We start from the raw sequence: 19,889 nt of genomic DNA on the forward strand, positions 1-19,889 counted from the left end.
ACAAAGCGATAAATCTTATTACCATTGATATTATTAATTTAATAATTTTAAGGAAAAATGTAAAGAATTACATATGTTCAGAATCAGAATTGAATAATTCTGCTAAAGCAATGGAAGAGAGGGAGATTTACGCAGGAGGTGGCTTTTGAGTCAAATCCTGAAGCATGGGAAGACTTTGGAAACGTAACTAAACAGGTATAAGGAGTGAGAAAATCTCAGCCAGAAAAAGTTGGAATGTGACATCTGACCTGGACATTATTATAGGTAATCTGTAAATAAAATACACATTATTTGTATTTCTAATACATGTGTGGTTTTAAATGCTTGCATAAGTGCAGGTGGTTTAACTCGATTAAGATTTATCTATAATTGTAGGAGAATGTTTCAAGTCTTCTCTCCAATACTGTCTTCTCAGAGTCTTGACTGATCACTCCACTTCAGTTTCTCTTTTTTCATCTTACTTCTTTCCTGCATCATACAAGTCAACATCCATATTGTATTTATTTATTTACTTACTGATTCATTGCCTTTCTTCTCTAATTAAAATGTAAACACTTTGTGGACAAACCAATACCAGATCTAACTTATGCAGTATGATATACCTGTTACCCAGGACAGTGACTCACATGGCTGCTGTTCATTTAATATCTGTTAAATAAAAGATTATAAGAAGAAATAAATTGACAAAGGCTGCATATTGGATTGTTAAGACTGCTAGGAAAACCAGGAGTGTTATTCGGTCAAATAGGAACTCAATTAAAACTCAATAGATATTGATTTAGTCCCTTATTTCACCTCCCAATCTTACTAAACAGTCAGTGTTCCGAGAATTTATGTTGGTTGAATAATGGGGAGTGTGAATGACTGGGTGTTCTCTGCAGCTGATTTCTCTTTTCCGTTGCATTCTCCCACATTGTGACTGTACTTTGCTCAAAACTCAATCAAAAAGATCTTCAATTTCTTCCATACTTCAGTCATATCTGGTAATGGAGCTCAAGATGTATCTTTTTATTTTTTTATCTATGTTTGCAGTTTCTATTGAGGTGAATGAGTCAATCTTGTGTTCTTCTGTAGGGGAAGGGTGTATTGACTGGCCATTCATATTTTCAGTGACTAACCTTACAAGGAAAGAAAATGCAGTTTATTTTTTACTGGGGGAAAAGAATAAATATGAGAATAAAAGAATGAATATATTCTCACCATGTACATTTTTTAATGTATTGTCTACTTAACTATTTTAAAAATGCAAGTGTTTTTTAATTGAAAAACAATTGGAATATCTCACTCTAAAATATGAAAACAATAAAAAACATACAATAAAAGTATGAAAACATATTGAGAAATCACCTTGAATCCTCCTTCCCTAAAAGACCACTTTCTTTCTTTTTTGCTTAATTTTTTTTCTAATTTTTCCTCATGTATATGCATATTTTCTTTATACTTATAATCATTAGTTACACATACATATGTATCTTGCTTTCTAAAAAAAATACTATTGCTTAAATATTTTTCCATATAGACACATGCATTACAATGAAAGTTACTAATAACTATTCCAGATGCATTTCTATATTTCTAACTAGGTGTTTCTATATTATTGAATCTGGTTGACTTAAAGGAATGATGGATTTTCCTAGTCTTTGGATTATTCCATATGATAAGTTCCTATAAGCAGAATCCAATGGTCAAAGACAAGGATCAAAAATTTAGCTCAACTAACTTTGTAAATATTCCAGTGTTGTTTATTTTTTTTATTTTTTAACAACTCTGAACCTATAATATAGTCTATTTGTTAATTATTTCAAGTAACATAATTATTTGCATCTTTCTAAACCATAATGACCTATTATTTTTAGTAAAAGCAAAGGCGTTTTAATATATTCTTTCTATTTTAAGTCATAATACATGGTTGTTTTACTTCCACCAAAAGAAAAGGATTGGATATGACATAAGATATCCTCCAAAATTTTAGTTATCTACTTAATGGGATTTCGTGGGGGATTAAAATAGTTTATTATAGTTTTACAATAAAGCAAAACAGGGAGAAAACCTCCAAAGAAGTAATTTTATGTATTTAAATGATTTTCAAATCAATCCTTATGGATGAAATAATTTAAATTTATCCAAATTATGAAACTAGAATGTATATTATTTGAAGATTAAAAGAAGAAAATTTGTCTGTGATAAATTTTAAAATATCCACTAATAAGAATATCAATTTAACAATGCAACTTCATGATAGACAAAAAACCAAACCAAAAAAAAAAAAAAAGGGATATTTTACTTGTCAAGTCTTCTCTGGCATATATATTTGATTTGATCAATTAAAGATATTTTACCATGAGAAAGTAAGTAATGCTTTCTTGATTCTTATGGGTTTCACACATAGGAGCCAAAAAGCTTAACATTCAATCTATCACTATGAAATTGATGAAACATATTCTTGCTCACAGTGCTTACCCAAGTTCTTCCTCACAGCTAGATCATTTTAAATCTTCCCTCCGTCATAGAGCAAGAAGCAGAAGAAATCAACAGAAAATTATTGTTGTTCAATATCCTCTCCAAAGAAGCATTTTTATTATTATTTCTCTACCTCAAGGAAATAGTAAATTTATATTTAAAGGAATTTATAGATAAAGAAAGAAAAATTTAGTGAAATTAAATAAATTTGGCCTAGGTCAAAAATCATACTATTAACAGAGCAAAAAATAGTAAGTTACTAGCTTTTATGACTTTATTCATTTGACAAATATGTCATTATTAATGATGTCTTACTAAATTGAAATTTTACTCACTATAGAGTTTTAGTGAAGTTAAACTTTACAAGTATCTGTAAATTCCATTTTAATTTTTAAGAAAAACTTAAATCTTATGTGAAATGATTAAGAAACAGCAGTAGAAACAACCAAATATTTTCATAAATCTGACTTTCAAATCTATCAGTAAAATATTCTATATCAAATTGCTTATAACATCTTTGACATGGAGTAAGACTGCTTTCCTATATCTCATGCTTTCCTATATCTTTAGAAAAATAGATAACTTAATTCTCAAGATCTATAAGAAGGAGGAAAGCCATTAAAGTAAGGGTAATGAGATGTTTCAAATCTGGAGAGTAGCCTTCATAAATGTTCTTGTTTGGTACAAAGAACAATTGACCCCATCCCAGCTTCTGTCATGTCTCCCTTTGTATAAGGAAACATGTTTCATAAATCATTTTTTTTTTTTTTTTTTTTTTGGCGGTACGCGGGCCTCTCACTGCTGTGGCCTCTCCCGTTGCAGAGCACAGGCTCCGGACGCGCAGGCTCAGCGGCCATGGCTCACGGGCCCAGCCGCTCCGCGGCATGCGGGATCTTCCCGGACTGGGGCACGAACCCGTGTCCCCTGCATGTAAGATCATGTTCAACTTTGTCCATTAATTCCTCTCTGGTCACAAATTCTCTAACCACACCTCATTATTTCAAGGGTCTCTAGTATGCCCCCAAACAAACTGTTTTGCTTTTGCCTGATTGATCTCTTTGCATCAGACAAAATCTGTCATCTGTGAGCCTGGGAAAATTCTATTTATTCCTCAATATATTTTAGGAATCACCTACAAAAAAATGCCTTTCCCATCATTCCCAAATTTAGAACTAACCATGGCTTCCTCTCTGACAACATCTTATATTCCTATTTTCCTGCCATAATTTCCTCAAGGCCAACTACCAGACAATTAGAGACAGCCCCTGTGAACCCCACAGCCTGCTGAAACTATTTAGATTAGCCAATCCTAAACCTCTCTACCTGCTGTTCTTCTTGTAGAAACCACAATAAAGGTTTTATCCACAGTTCTCCCCTTTCCCTCTGCCTCCTGACTCAACTTAGGGCTTCCCTGTGTGGCCTCTCTTTTTGGAAACTGTGAATAATAAACTTTCAATGGCAATAGTGTTCTGATCTGTGGACCTTACTGTACCTCAGATTTCTATTAATACATTATATTTAAAACAGAAAATTCACAGAGTTGGTACTTATCTTGCTGAATGAATCCAAAGCCTCTGCTTCAGGGTTCACCTAAAGTTTAATACATCCTCACTTGGATAGTCATTCTTAAAACCATATTTCTCCCTTTTGACATCTAGAGACCTTGAGTAGTATTTGTTTACATTCTATTCTTTGATTATTTTCCTGTATACCCTCTGGTGTTTTGCTACTAAGAGGGTTATCTGGGAACCAGCAGCACCCCATCTTCTGAGAGCTTATTGAAAATATAGAATATCAGGCTCTGAATCAAAATTAACACTTTAACAAGATACCAGGTAATTCAAATGCACACTAATTTTTTTTTTTTTTTTTTTGCCGTACGTGGGCCTCTCACTGTTGTGGCCTCTCCCGTTGCAGAGCACAGGCTCCGGACGCGCAGGCTCAGCGGCCATGGCTCACGGGCCCAGCCGCTCCGCGGCATGCGGGATCTTCCCGGACTGGGGCACGAACCCGTGTCCCCTGCATCGGCAGGAGGACTCTCAACCACTGCGCCACCAGGGAAGCCCCACACTAAATTTTGATCAGTGCTGATTTGGGATTGCAATTCCTTTACCCTAGTCTTTTCAACTAGGATTACCTGAGGTGTTGAAACTACATTGTACTTAAAAAGTTGAAGACTTTCCTTCTCTAGCTCTACATAAACAATTACTGGTGGCTGAATCTGTGTATCTTTACTCTTTTTCATGTTTCTTTTTTACCACAGTTTTTGTTTGATTTCAAGATCAATCAATCTTTTGATTAATCCTACATTCCCATGAGTTTCAGAGATTTCCTTCAGAAAACCCAAGACATTTTATTTTCCTCACACATAAAATTATAAAGCCTTTTACCTTTTTATTGTGCTTTTATTCTGCTTCTGGATAAATTGGATTGCTACAGTCAGAATATTCTAAGTGTATACTCTGTCAATTTTATTATTTATCCTTGGAACTGTGAAGATATAGAAAACTTATTTTATCTCGCCACAAGGTAATAAACTATTGCAGATGCAGACCATTATTTTGTTTGTTTGTTCAGTGGTGAACTGTGTTACTTCTCTGCAGAATAATCCATGATCTTGCTTTGATCATTCACAATTGTGATTCAAATTCAAAGAGATATAATATCTCCAGTTCAACCTAAGAACACAGGCAGGTACTATTCCTAAGATATTGTGGCAAAGTCACAGAAGTCCTCAAAGGTTACTGCTCCATATATCAACAATTCCAAACTTTCTAGGTACGATGTATTTAGAGGTAACTGGCTTGTTAAAAGTAGAGATTAGAGAATCTGCCTTAAAGATGGGTGTGCGTGAGAAATGTACTTTTTATTCCCTGGGTGTATTTTGAGTGATTGATGATAGTGATTAATAAAAAAGCTGCATTGCAGAGCAAGTTGTTTGTTATTGCTTGAAATTTGTGTGCATATAAAAGTGGAAAGGGCTTCAGGGACATGCATAAAAATTATTATGGAAACAGATTAAGAGTTTGTTGAAGTTAAGTGAAGAGGTCAAGAGAATGACAAGAGGAACAGGTATGGAGATCAGTTACCTGCTGCCTGGTAGTACCTATCCAAAAGCCCAAATAGCACATAATCTTTTTCTTTCTATTTTGTAGTGAATTTAGATTGATTTATTTAGGACATTGTGATTTGTAAATTCAAGTTCCAAACAGGCTTGTCCTGGTCTTCATAACAAATTCAGTGCTACATTTTCACTAGCTGTAGTCATGCTGTTAAAGGTTTAAACTCCACAGAAGTCTTACAGAGAAGATAACTTATTTTTTTTCTTGGGAGGGGTTTCCCACCAAAGTCTATTTGCATATTCCTTTAGTTATTCAAACTTCCTGAAATTGGGAATGAGACTAGAATAATTATTAGTATTATGAATCCAGGAATAGTAGAGTACCCATTCATTACTCGAACCTATAAAGCAAATAACTACACAAGAGAAAGCAATTAGTTATTAATGGGGAGAATTTGTTTCTAGGCCCCAGTGTAGAAGCCAAGTGTATACATCTAACAACATGGAAGAATTTTTGCCTAGTTTGTCTACGCCCAAATGACATAGAATGAAAGCACATGGAGGTCCGTTTTTAACAGCTTCAAACTGATCTGTTCATTAACTCATATTTAGCATTCTCACTCGAAGAAAGCCTTTCCAGGAACACCTGTCATTAAGAGTCAGAATAGAGTCTCACCAGCTACTTGCCAGCACTACCAGAAGGCATGGAAGGAAAGAGAACAGTCCAGCACACTTAGCACTCCTGTCTCCTTAGTTAGAGAACAAAGTGTGTACCTCAGCATTGAACTCCTTTGTAGGTTTCACCCACTAAAATAACATCTAAATTTCTCAATCCTGGGAAACACAGGAAAAGGGAGAGAAAAGAATATCTTCAGCCATTGCTGAAAAGTTCTAATGTTTATGCCATATTTAAAGTAATCTATAGAAAGTTTCAGTATATTTTTGCAGATATGGAGTAATTAGTATTCTCCATTACACTTGTGGGAAAAAACATATAATAAAACATTGGCAGTTCTGCTTGCTCATGTATTTAGTTAACAAACTTAACATCATTGTGAAATGCATCTCACTGGTTTCCCATCCAATTTGTTTATTTTTCTGACAGAGAAAACTGAAGAAGTTTCTACATGTTTTAATTAGGTAGGTATGCCAGTCAGTGCAAAAATATTGGTTATCACAAATAAATGTATTTTGAATAAACATGTTAGATTATGTAAATAGGGTTTTAAAAATAAAACAATGGCAAAATACTTCAGCTAAATCTTATAGTTAATTTTTCTCCAGCTAGGGTTCAATTTTTTTGTAACAGATGAAATTTATTTTAAGTAATAAACACTGGATACTAAGAATATACAGGGGAAAAAAAAAAACCCTCAGATGATGGGATTGTGTATTCCATTTGCTAACCATTATCATCATCATTTGTAAACTTACGTGAAAGACTCCCTAATTATATTAAGGAACAAATGCAACTTTTTTCCTCTGCAGCATGTACACAAACAGAATAATAGCAGTATTTAATAAAATTCCAGGTGTTATATTTGTTTGCAATTTAAGCACTTACACTCTGCAAATGTAAGTAAATTGATTCACAGAAATGTGTTCCAAAACAAAAGTTGTAAAATGGGTCAAAATGATCTCTATGCGTTCTCTGTTTCTTTAAACACTTCCATGAATTGGATTGTAAAGTTTTGTGCTGTTGTTGCCTTCTGCTTGTGTTTTAACCCCTCAATTCATTGTAATAAATTTTGCTTTAATTTGTCAATTACCTTTTCAAGATTTTTTTTTCACAAAATGAGAAAAATAACTTTTGCAATTACCTATAATTTACCATTTCCAGTGTTTTGCTTTCCTTGTGAAGATCCAAGTTTAACGTGGTATCATTTTGTTGTATCTGAAAATTTTCTTTTACAATTTCTTGTAGTGCAAGCTTGCTGGGGACAAATCTCTAGGCTTAAGTTTTTCTAAAATTGGCTTTATCTTACCCTCACTTTTGAAGGAATTTCTGGCTGGTTATAGGTTGACTATTGTTTTCTTTTAGCACTTTAAAGATACCAATCATCTTGATTTTTATCATATTAGATGAAAAGCCTGTAGTCAGTCTTCTTATTGTTCCCTCAAATATAATATTTTTCCCATCTGCCTGATTTTAAAATTTATTCTTTACCACTTTTCAGGAATTTGATGAGGTTCATAGGTATTACTTTATTTTTATTTTATCTGCTTTCTGTTTGTTGAACTATCTGGATCTCTGGATTCACGATATTTATCAAATTTTTAAAACTTTGTTTCTTCAAATATCATCTCTCCTTATTTTCTGAGACTCCAATTATAAGTATGTTGTACTTCTAGATGTCTCACAGGTCCCTGGATGTGTTCATTTTTTTCAGATTTTTTTTTCCTCTTGGTGCTTTAGATTGAATAGATTCTATTTCTATGTTTTCAAGTTTACAAATGTTAAATTCTATTCTGTCCAATAGTTTTTAATCTCTTCTAGTAAAATTTTTATTCCATATACTTTATTTTTCATCTCCAGAAGTTGCATGCATTAGTTTACTGTGGGTGCTATAACAAATTATCACAAATTGGTTGGATTAAAATCACAGAAATGTATTCTTTCACATTTCTGAAGGCCAGAAGTCTAAAATCATTGTGTCAGCAGAACTGCACTTCCACCAGAGGTTCTGTGTTCTGTTCCTTGCCTCTTTCAGCTTCTGGTAACCTCCTGGAATTTCTTGGCTTATAGATGCTTCATTCCAATCTTTGCCTTGGTCCTCATGTGTGTGAAACAAACTTCTTATAAGGATGCATAAACGTGACTGAATTAAGGGCCTACCCAGATAATCCTGGATAAATTCCTCCTTGAACTTAATTGCGTATTTTCCCATATGAAGAAACTATCACTGTTTGGCCATATTAGATGAAACTCACAAATTCTGGAAAGAGGAAGTGAATATATCTTTGCAGGAGAGGGCATTTCTTAGTCTACTGCAGTCTGATTTCTGGCCTCCAAAAATTCATGTGTGGTCTACTTCAAAATGTATTCACTTTACACCAACATACCTCAAAGTCTCTATCCATTGTACCATCTGCTCAAGTCTAAAACCTCATCTAAATATCATTGGCTCAAAAATCTCAAATCTCATCATTTAAATTAGGTGTGTGTGAAAGTCTTAGAATGATCCTGATTCAAAATTTTTCTATACATGTGCACCTGTGAAACTAGCAAACAAGTTAACTGCTTCCCTAGTACTATGGTTTGATCGGGATGAGATAATATAATATAATATAATATATATAATATAATGAGATAATTTTCATTCCAAAGGGAGAAAAGTGGAAAAAATAAAGGAGTTTCTGTTCCCAAGCAAGTTCAAAATCCAGCAAGGCAAATTCTATTAGATTTCAAGACCTGATAATAATTCTTTGAGGTTCACAGCTCTGCCCTCTGTGCCTGTAATGTCATACATAGGTCTTGGTCTCTACAGCTTTGCCTTCTCGGCCCAAGCCTCTGTTCTCAGAATAAATTTTTTCTTTATTTTTTTTTAAAGGGTAGCACATATTTGCATCTGAGTAGTTTTATCAGCCTATTTCCTCTCTGATGAATTTAGGGAGTTTGACAACCTTATTTAATGTCGCTCTGCCTCTGTTGCTTTCAGTCCAGTGTTTTTTGTTAGTATACAATTATCAAAAACCTGTAGGTAGCCTGCATGTTACTGTGATTCAAACCATTACACAAGAGGTTCCTCCACATACCTTTCCTGGATAATTGCATCTCTATTGCTACTTTCTGCTGAGACAGGTGGATTGAACCATGGGTCACATGCCTAACATTATTAGCAAAAGTTGTTCAGTTACACACTTGGGCTTCTCTCCAGTGCATACTTTCCTAATATTGAATGTCCTAATTTTAGCATCTTTTGCAATCTGGATAGGCTGAGAATTTCCCAAATCATCAAGTTCTGACTCCTTTTTTGCTTAACAGTTTATTTCTCAATTTATCTTGTTCTCTCACACTTCACATGAGCAAGAAAAATAAAAAAACAAAACAAACACAAACCTTCAACACTTTTTTTGGACCTCAATCTCCTCAGTTAAATATCCAAATTCATTACTTAAAGTTCTGCTTTCCAGCTAGTAGAACATAATTCAGCCATGTTCTCTGCTACTATAAAACAAGGATCACCTTTCCTCTGTTTTCCAATGTGTTTTGCATTTCCTTTTGAGCTATCTTTAGAATCACTTTCAATGTCCATGTTTCTACAGTCACTTTAAGGCAATCTAGGCTTTTTCTACCATGCTCTTTGAAATTCTTCTCAGTACCGTAAACGGTATTAGGGTTGCTATAACAAATTGCCACAAATTGTGTGGCTTAAAACCATAGAAATTTGTTATCTCGTAGTTTTGTGAGCCAAAAGTCTGAAATCAAGATTTAGGCAGGGCTATGTTCCATATGAGGGCTTTAGGGGAGAATTCATTCTTTGCCTCTTCCAGCTTCTTATGGCCATTTTTTGGCTTGTGGCTGAATCTCTCTCTGCTCCATCTTTTTCACATTTCCTTCTCCTCTGTGTGTTGGAATTCACTCTGTCTCTCTCTTAAAGGATATGTGTGATTTTATTTATAATCATCATCATCATCATCCAGGGTAAGCTTCTCCTCTCAAGATTCTTAAATTAATCATGCTTTCTTGGCAGATAAGGTAATATTTGCAGGTTCGGGACATTAGGATATGGATATATGTTGGGGTCCCCACTCAGCATACTACGTTCCCATTAGATTATTTATATATTTTACTTTGTTCTGGGCCCAAGTCTTAATTTATAAATGTGACTTAGAGAGGTCAGTGTCATTGAAAGACAAGTTTAATGTTATTTACATTTCTCCTACAAACAAGACGCATGTGTCCCCACACAGGGCCATAGGAAGAACACCAGGTTTTGGCCAGGAAGCAGAAGCAGGAGCAAGTAATAGTTTTAGGCTAGAGTCTTTATTGGGGTTTCTGAGGGAAAGGTAAAAGAGGCAAAATGAACAGTTTAGGATTAGCTAGTTTGAATAATATCAGTGGGCTTTGGGCTATAAGGGGAGAAGCTCTGTGATTATCCTCCCATTTGCAGATCACTTACCTGGGGGTATGAGTCTTGACTATACTGTGTCTCTGCCCCTCCACCCCTTCTAATCGTGTTCCTTCTTTATATATTTAGTTGAAGATCTCTTCTGCTAGTTTTCAGGTTATTCTCATCAGTAGTTACTCTGTAAATAGTTATAATTTTGATGTGCCTGTGGGAGAAGGTGAGCTCTTTCTACCCTGCCGTGTTGGCCACTTATTGCATGCTGGATGTTATATATTTTACAGTGCTGTGTGATGGATTCCACTGTTGTCCTTTAAAGAATAGTGGGCTTTGTTCTGGCAGGCAGTATATATTATGCATGTATGGATTAGCTTGATCCTTTATTTCATTTTTCTTTTTTTTTGCTGTACGCGGGCCTCTCACTGTTGCGGCCTCTCACGTTGCGGAGCCCAGGCTCCGGACGCGCAGGCTCAGCAGCCATGGCTCACGGGCCTAGCCGCTCCACGGCCTGTGGGATCTTCCCGGACCGGGGCACGAACCCATGTCCCCTGCAACGGCAGGCAGACTCTCAACCACTGCGCCACCAGGGAAGCCCAGCTTGATCCTTTTAAGATTTCTTTTTTAAGCTTCTACAGGGTAGATTTAATGATGGTTTCATTCAAAGACCGATTTATCCCTTCTATTAAGGTATATGATTTTTGAGTTCTTACTAAATGTCCTAGATTCTCCCCTCTGATTGGTCAGAATTCAAATTTTCTAGTGAACGCTTCTTACTGGGATCTCTAGAACTTGTTCCACTTATAGGTATTTGGTTATTCTTTCCCAAAATATAGAACTCTACCTTATGACTGGTTTAGTAGTCAGCCTAATACTCAAGTGGACTCCAGGAATAATTTTTGAGATCTTTTCTGGAATCCATTGTCTCCAGTGCTCTCATCCCTTAAATCCTAGGTGTATCAAGGTCCTTTAGCTCCAATCTCTGTTCCCTCAACTGAATGAGACCACCTGTGTTTTCTATGTATCAACTTAGTTAATGAAATTGCCTCTAGACAGAAAGTTGGGGTCACCTCAGGGGTCTTCTTTTCCTTCTCTCATTTACCATGTATATGTACTACCTATTATAAAATGCTTAAAAACACTTGTCATATAGTTTGTCATTTTTTCTAGTGGCTTGCAGAAGAAAAAGTGTAGGTAGATTCTAGTTATTCCATTATGGACAGAAGCAGAAGCTTAGATTTCAAACTAAATAATATATTTTTTTCATATATGACTAACAAAGAAGTCATTTGTCAATAGAACCTACTTATTGGGCCCCAGCAAAGTAGAAACAAAGTATAACAATTATTTTCATCATTTAATTATAATCAAAAATGAAACTTTTTTAAAAGAAAAATAATTATAGATGGAAAATGAGGCACTTGATGACTCCAGGAAAAAGCTGTTGAATGCAGAGTGGAAATAGGATTCATTGGTTTCCTTTTCAAGATCATTGCACCAACCATGAAAGAAGGTAATACTACCAGTAACAAGCAAACATCTCAAAAGAGACTGAGGTTATTCCATTTTTAATCACTGAGTGAGTGAAATGGTATTTTTCACAGCCTTCTAATGTTGCCATAATACTGTATTACAATTTTAAATAAATATACACTCACCTAAATTTTTATTTAAAAATTTTACACTGATAGTCCTTCTATAACTATAAACAAAACATATAAATTAAAGGCAAAGAAAGCTTCAAATAAAATAGAATTTAGCTACATAGATTTATTATAACAGTTGATGCTGATTTATGGAAACTAAATTACAGATGTTGAATTTAAAGTAGAAATGTATGTATTTATTACTATCAATTTAGTTTCTTATTAGTCACATTATAGTTATCACTGACAAAATTGCTGTTATCAACTAAGCCATCATTTTAATGGGCAATCCCTAAGGGGTATATACTAAAAAAGACATTTTTAGAAAATTTTTCATTGAGACTTTGCTACTGAACTAATGAACTCTTACAAAATTAGAAAGACTGTGTCTATGACATATGTTTGCAAAATATGAATATCCAACAATATGCAAGTATTTTGCTTTTGGAATGCCTACATTTTTGCATTCTTTTATTATGCCAAAATTGTACTATCATTTTTCCTTATTCATATGTAATTCAAACCAATTTTTATTCAGTCTAAATGTAATAACATTATATATATATATGGCATTCATGTATTTAAATTCATATATGTTCATTTTTTAACATCCTTGCCAGTTACAAAAATGCTACTTGATGCCAATATGATTGTTTCTTTTATTTTTTTGCCAGACACACAGGCTCAGCGGCCATGGCTCACAGGCCCAGCCGCTCTGCGGCATGTGGGATCTTCCCGGACCGGGGCATGAACCCGTGTCCCTTGCATCAGCAGGCGGAGTCTCAACCACTGCGCCATGAGGGAAGCCCTAATTTTAAACACGAATGTGAATTTAGGCAAATGAATCATATGACAGTGCTTAATTATAAAGTATGTCTGTGTGGAAGTATGTGTAATATTTCTTCAAATGCAAAGACAAAATAGAAATAAGTTTGATAATTCTTGCAACTCTGAGAATAGTTTCATGAACCAACAGAGGTCTCTGAACCACAGTTGAAAAATAAATCTATGGATGATGAGCAGTCACCGAACTATTTAATAAAGGGTAGGAACAAAACAGATATGCACTAAATGAAGACTGAAAACTGCAGATGAAACATGACCAGCATTAGCATTTCTTGTTTTGCAGCACAACACTCCCAATTTGCAAATTTAAATACTGATGAACCTGAAATCATTTATCACATTGACTTGGAAATGACCTCAGATCCTTTTGGATTAATGCTTTAAGTTTGCGTTTTTGCCATTTTTAAAAAAATCCATTAATGTAACCATAAGAACTGTGGTTAGAATATTTGACTCATTTTGAATTATTCAATTGATTTTTGCTTATTCTGTCTGGTGCATTTGTGGCTTATTAGAAAGGCAGAAGATTATAATAGTAAAGTCTTCCATATCTGTGCACTTTGAAGACTTCAGTAATCATTTTGCACTCAATATCAATTAATCTCACTTTGCTGTTGATGTCAACTTTACTGTTACTTTACACATATTTTAAATTGTAGGGGAATCATTATTATATAGAGAAATAATAGGACTTTCCAGTAAATGTTACACAACATAAGATGCTTTGAATTGATTTGTTCGCTCAAATTTATCTAAAAATGCCTCTACAGTAAACAGAAGACACCTTATAACAGATTGTTAAGGTTTTTTAAGATTTTTAAGGATTTTTAAGTTCTCTCTTTGAGACTTTTTCAGTAATAGATATGTTTATTGCTTAAACTAAACTGGTACTTTAATGTTTCTTTATATCTCACCCAAAACAAAAATAATTTTCCAAACTATAGAGGTTAGTGAAACTTAAAACTATACACTTTAGAAAAAAATTTTAATATTCAATTAGAAAAAAATCTGCTTCAGTCAGTTATCACAAGTGAATTAGTTGTATACTGCGGTTTGAGCATATTTAGTAACATATTTATTTTATGGTCCATGGTTGATCATTATAAAACTTAATTATGTTGAAATACTACAATTTAACCTGCCCCAATATTCTATTTTAATTTCTTTTTTCTCTCTGTTGACTTGATATTCACAAACTGACCCAAAATTCCCAGTAAAGATCAACCTTTATTTATACTTTGAGATAATATATTTACTTGACTGCCAATTTCTTTCTCATTGAATATTCCATTTTCCCTCAATTGAAAAACAGGAATACATTTGCTTTCCTTCATCTAGTGTTTAATTTGACAGGCCTTTCTTTACAATGATTTCACACTTCTAGCTGTGTTTGATAAATACAGTTAATTACATTTTGGTGCAATATAAGAAAATAATTCATGTTCATAGCCATTTAACTCTTCTTTTGTCCACCGAGATTTTTAAAAATAAACTTTATTTTAGAATAGTTTTAGAGTTTCAGAAAAGCTGCAAAGACAGTGCATCTTTGGGTATTTTGGGTACACACCACATTCAGTTTCCCCTATTATTAACATTTTACATTAGTATGGTATGTTTGTCAGAACTAATAAACTGATATTAGCTTGTTATTATTAAGTAAAGTCATTAGCTTTTACCTAATATCCTTTTTCTGTACCAGGATCCCATCCAGGATACTACATTACTTTTAGTTGTCATGTCTACTTAGGCTCCACTATACCAGTCTCTCAGACTTTCCTAGTTTCTGAAGACCATGACAGTTTTGAGGAGTAACAGTCAGTTATTTTGTAGACTATCATTTAATTTGGATAGTGTGATATTTTTCTCATGATTAGACTGGAGTTATGGGCTTGAGGATAAAGTGCCATTCTCATCACATCATACCAATGATACATACTATCAGCATGGCTTATCAGTGTTGGTATTATCCTTGATCACCTGGATAAGATTGTGTTTGCCAGGTAAAATTACTCTTTTCCTTCTTTTTCATATTGAAATATCTGGTAGGAAGTCACTATGCACAGCCTATATATATACACAAAATTGTGATCCACTCCTTGAGATAGGAGTATTTACATAAATTATTTGGAATCTTTCTGCACAAGATATTTGTCTATTCCCCTCCCACCTCACTAGTTCATTCAATCATTTATTTATATAAGTATGGACTCATAGAAAATTTATGCACTGGTTATAATTCAATATTACATTATTATTATTATAAGTATAGATTTGTAGATTTGTTTATCTAGTGAAACTTATCTTTTTATTTCTTACTCTACCAGAACACATATACACTATAAAAATGAATTTTATTTGGCTGCATTCATTTTTAACTGGTAAAAAAAAGAGTACTTATTAAATATCACCATTTTCATTTTAAATTCATGCCCCCCAAATGGTTGGCTAATATGTACTATTCAAACTCATATATATTTCAAAATTAACCAGTGGAGATCCTTTTCCTGACAATTCTAAGTAATTGTTTTTGTAATTACGAAAACATATTTATTTCATAAGGTATGCTAGACACTGGAAAGTACTTTGCATTCATTTCTTATTTAATCTTTTTAACCATCCTATAAGGCAAATATTACTCTATTTAATAGGAGAGGAAATTGAGGCGTATAGATACATTGCTCATTTTGCACAGTTAGAAAGTGGTAGAGACAGGTCAGTTTGTTTCCTAAGCAAATCGAATTCTTATATCAATCTTATAACTATACTAAATATACTAAGTGTGCTCCAGAGTAAATAATATTTTAACTTTATTTATAGATAATTACTTATGGGATAAAATACACCCTTGTTATTTTTCTTGGCTTTTGATTTTTTTGGTGATTCTCTGTGATTTTTACAATCAATTTTCTGGAAACATACTTACTTATTTAGAAAAATATTGAAACAAGAAAAAAACAAAATACTCTCCATTCCTTACTATTTCCCTCCCTCCCTTCTTTCTTTTCTCTATTTCTCTTTCTTTCTTTCTTTCTTCTCCTTTCTTCCCTCATTTTTCCCTCCCATCATCTTTCCATTCTTTAACATTCTCTCATTTTGTTAATTACAAATATTTTAAAATAGTGATACAGTGTTTGCTTTCCTTGAACTAATAACATAATTGGAGAGAAAAAGTGTACAAATATTTTCTAATTCAGAATCAACAAAAATATAATAAAGTATAATTAGGATAGCTTAATATTGGCTCATGGATAGGTTAGTAGAGATGGGACAGGAAAGAGACAGTATACATGCACAAATATTAAGAAACGACTCTGAGAGAGAGATAAATTATTGGGGGAAGAGATTATTAAATTAATCTAGCTAGAACATTTTTCCCCTCTGAAGAAAAATTAAAACTATATTTGATTCAAACTAGATTACAAAATAAAACTTTTTATGTATTAGATATAATATATACATAGAAGACAATCCTTGAAAATTTTCAGAAGAAAATATAAATCCTATGTTTACGACTTCAGAGTATGAAAGGAATTTAAAACAAAAGCAGAAAGATGAAATCATTAAGAACATTACTGAAAAATGTGATTATGATGAAACTAAAAATATCTGTAGAGTGAATAAAATCAAAACACCAGTCACAGATTTTGAGAAAATAATTAAAGCACAAAACCCTAGGTAAAATTGATATCAATAATGAAATAAAACTCTGAAAAAAATAAGAAATTAAGGTATGGGGATATATGTATAGCTGATTAACTTTGTTATAAAGCAGAAATTAACACACCATTGTAAAGCAATTATACTCTAATAAATATGTTAAAAAAATAAGAAATTAAACAAAGTGCCTAATAGAATGTGTTAAACCTATGAACAAGCAAATCATAGAAAATAAGCTTGAATAACCAATAAATATATTTAAATATTCTCAGTTTTATTAGTAATCAGAGTTGAAAAACTAGAAAAAACAACCATGAGATATCATATTTCACCGATAAACTGGAAAAATATATACTTTGACAATTATATAAAGGCTGGAAGATATATAGAGAAAGATGAACAATTATATTCTGCTAATGAGAAATAAATTGAATCAATTAATCTTGAAGATATTATAGAATTATCCGGTAAAACTGAAGATGCACATACTCAATTTTCTATAATTCTGCTCCTATATATATCCTGTAGAAAAAGTACTGCATATGTGCACAAGAAGATGCTCCTGGAACATAAGACAGAAGGTCATATCAAGAGCTGGGATAGTTTAAAAAGACACAGGTCTTTTTGTCTAGACATACTCTGCTTCACTATAGATGTTAGCTGTTTGTGGCTCCGTAGGAGCCATTTCTTAAGCCTCTTCATACTAGCTCCCTTCTTTTGCTTATGTTACCTAGTAATATCTACAACATTCAGTGGAATATCAAAGAGTTTTTTCTTTGGCAAAGACATTGTTTCTTAGCTTTCTATTGCCATTGCAAGTAGTGGTCTGTTTACATTAATCAGAAGTCGGGGAGAGGATTGGTATCTGTCTGCTTCAGAATGACAGATAATTGTGAAAGGAAGATAATCATTAAAAACATAATATTGGAACTTCAAATTAACTTTGTGATGATCTAGTCAAAATGACTTTCAATCTATGATTAGTAGAATCTAAGGATTCTTGTGGCGTATGTTAGGGAATGACTGCTAGGGTTGTATCTTATTCAAAGTATCACTGCTTTCAAATGTCTGATATATTTGAATTCCGTATTTTGAGAAAGGTTGTTGAACAAAGTTTTAAAACCACTGATCCACTTAACTTGATCTTTATGTTTGTGAGGAAATTAATAGAAACAAAGAGACATAAATAGATAAAATCCTTGCCCTACCATTGGGTTTCAAGTATTGGCTATACATCCACTTGGTAGCTATATGATGTGGTAAAGATTCCATGGTAGTGTAACTTTGTTAAAATTTATATTTACATTTTCCACAAGTAAAATGCATTTTTCTTACAGCAGAACTATACTTTATTACTCTGTCATATCCAAGGAGAATGTTGCTTGTATCCTTCCAAGTTTGAAGAAAAAGATTATATTAAGTGAATTTTGCATGAAATGATCAACACTATTGGAATTATCTTCCTGAGTTATTTGACCTTAGTGAATACATATACAGACTTTTTTAAAGGTCCAATCCCCTAAATCATTCTATTGAATTTTTTTTCTTAAACCACCATTCTCAGCATGCAATTTCCCTACTCAGAAACATTAAATAATTTAATTGTGCAGAGGAAAAAGCTCAAATTACTTACTGTGGCATTCAAGGTCTGCCACTGGAAAATTACTTTTCTAAAAATATTTATCACTAATTATCAGCATGAACACTTTGCTCCCACATAGTGACCCCCCCATAATCCCTGTGATAAATCTTGCTCTTGCTCATTTTTATTTTTATCTCTATCACTTACTGTAATCTATCTCTACCTCCATCTCTAACTCTATCAAGTCTCTGTATCTAACTTTATCTCTTACTCTCTGTATTTCTACACTTGATATTTGAGTAGATGTTCATCTCAGACTCTTGTCATTTCCTACTTCTCTACCTGGAATTCCTCCTTGTTCTTTTCCAGATGTATATTTCTTCTGTTGTTATTTTGTTTAAGTAAATTTTTTCCATGCTTTGAACAGCACCTAAATGCTGATGTATAACAAATTTATATTTCCAGCCATGACATCACTATTGAGCTCAAGCTGCTAACTTGTCTTCACTTGGATGTCTCACAATTATCTCATCAAAGTTAGAATTTATACTGCTGCACTCTTGATTTTCTTTCCCCAGAAATGTTTCTTCATATTTATTTCCTATCTCTGAAAAAGGAACACCACACACCCATTTTCTAAAGTCAGATACCTATGTGTCACATGTTTCATCACCATCCAATCTCTAGCTTTCAGAAATCTACATTTATCTCCAAAATATATTTTAAATCTATCCACTTCTGAATATCTCTCCTTTTGATATCCTCCTGCAAGCAACTTTTGTTGTTTGTTTGGAGTACTAAGATAAACTTCTTTTTGGCTGTTTTATGAAGCTATAATTTAAATAGCATAAAATTTACTCATTTTAAGTGTATAGTTCACTGAGTTTTAGTAAACTTATAGAGTTCTGAAACCATCATCACAATTCAGTTTTAAACATTTCCATCACTCCTTAGGGTTCCCTTGTGTCTATTAGAAATCAATTTCCACTCCTATCCTAGCCCCAGCTAACTACTGATTTGCTTTCTGTTTCTATAAAATTAGATTTTTTTGATATTCAAAATAAATGGAATTATATGTTTTGTGTATGACTCATTTCATGTATCATATTTTTTTGAAGTCCCTCTATTTTTTTGTGTTCATTTTTATTGTGAATAGTATTCCACTGTATGGATATATTGCATTTTGGTTGGACATTTGAATAATATCCAGTATCCAGTTTTTGCTGCTATGAAAATCTATGTATAATTTGAATAATTCTACTATAAATATTCCTCTACAATTTCTTTGTGTTTCCACTCATCTTAGATAGATTCCTAGGAATGAAATTGCTGGATAGTAAGGGAAGATTATGTTTAACTTTTTAATTTATTGACAAAGTAGTTTCCCAAGTGGCTGTACAATTTACATTCCAACCAAAATTACATGAATGATCTAGATTGTTCACCTCTACCCCAGTATTTGATATTAGTGTTGTTATGGGTTGAATTGTGTCCCCACAAAAAAAGACTGTTGGAGTTCTCTAACCCCAAGTGCCTCAAAATGTGAGCAAATTTCGAGATAGGGTCTTTAC

General features: G+C 33.2%; 1 long non-coding RNA gene across 1 annotated transcript; it reads left to right on the forward strand.

Annotated features, from left to right (window-relative positions):
• Positions 1-962: 962 nt before the first annotated feature.
• Positions 963-14,882, forward strand: LOC113624777 (uncharacterized). Its single transcript, XR_003434454.1, has 3 exons — positions 963-973; positions 5,673-5,676; positions 14,742-14,882. It is a non-coding gene; the product is annotated as an uncharacterized LOC113624777 (long non-coding RNA).
• The last annotated feature ends 5,007 nt before the right edge of the window (positions 14,883-19,889 follow it).

This window comes from Aethalodelphis obliquidens, unplaced genomic scaffold (genome assembly GCF_003676395.1).
Source record: "Aethalodelphis obliquidens isolate GAN/ISIS:26980383/991018 unplaced genomic scaffold, ASM367639v1 scaffold2, whole genome shotgun sequence".
Taxonomy (NCBI): Eukaryota; Metazoa; Chordata; class Mammalia; order Artiodactyla; family Delphinidae; genus Aethalodelphis; species Aethalodelphis obliquidens.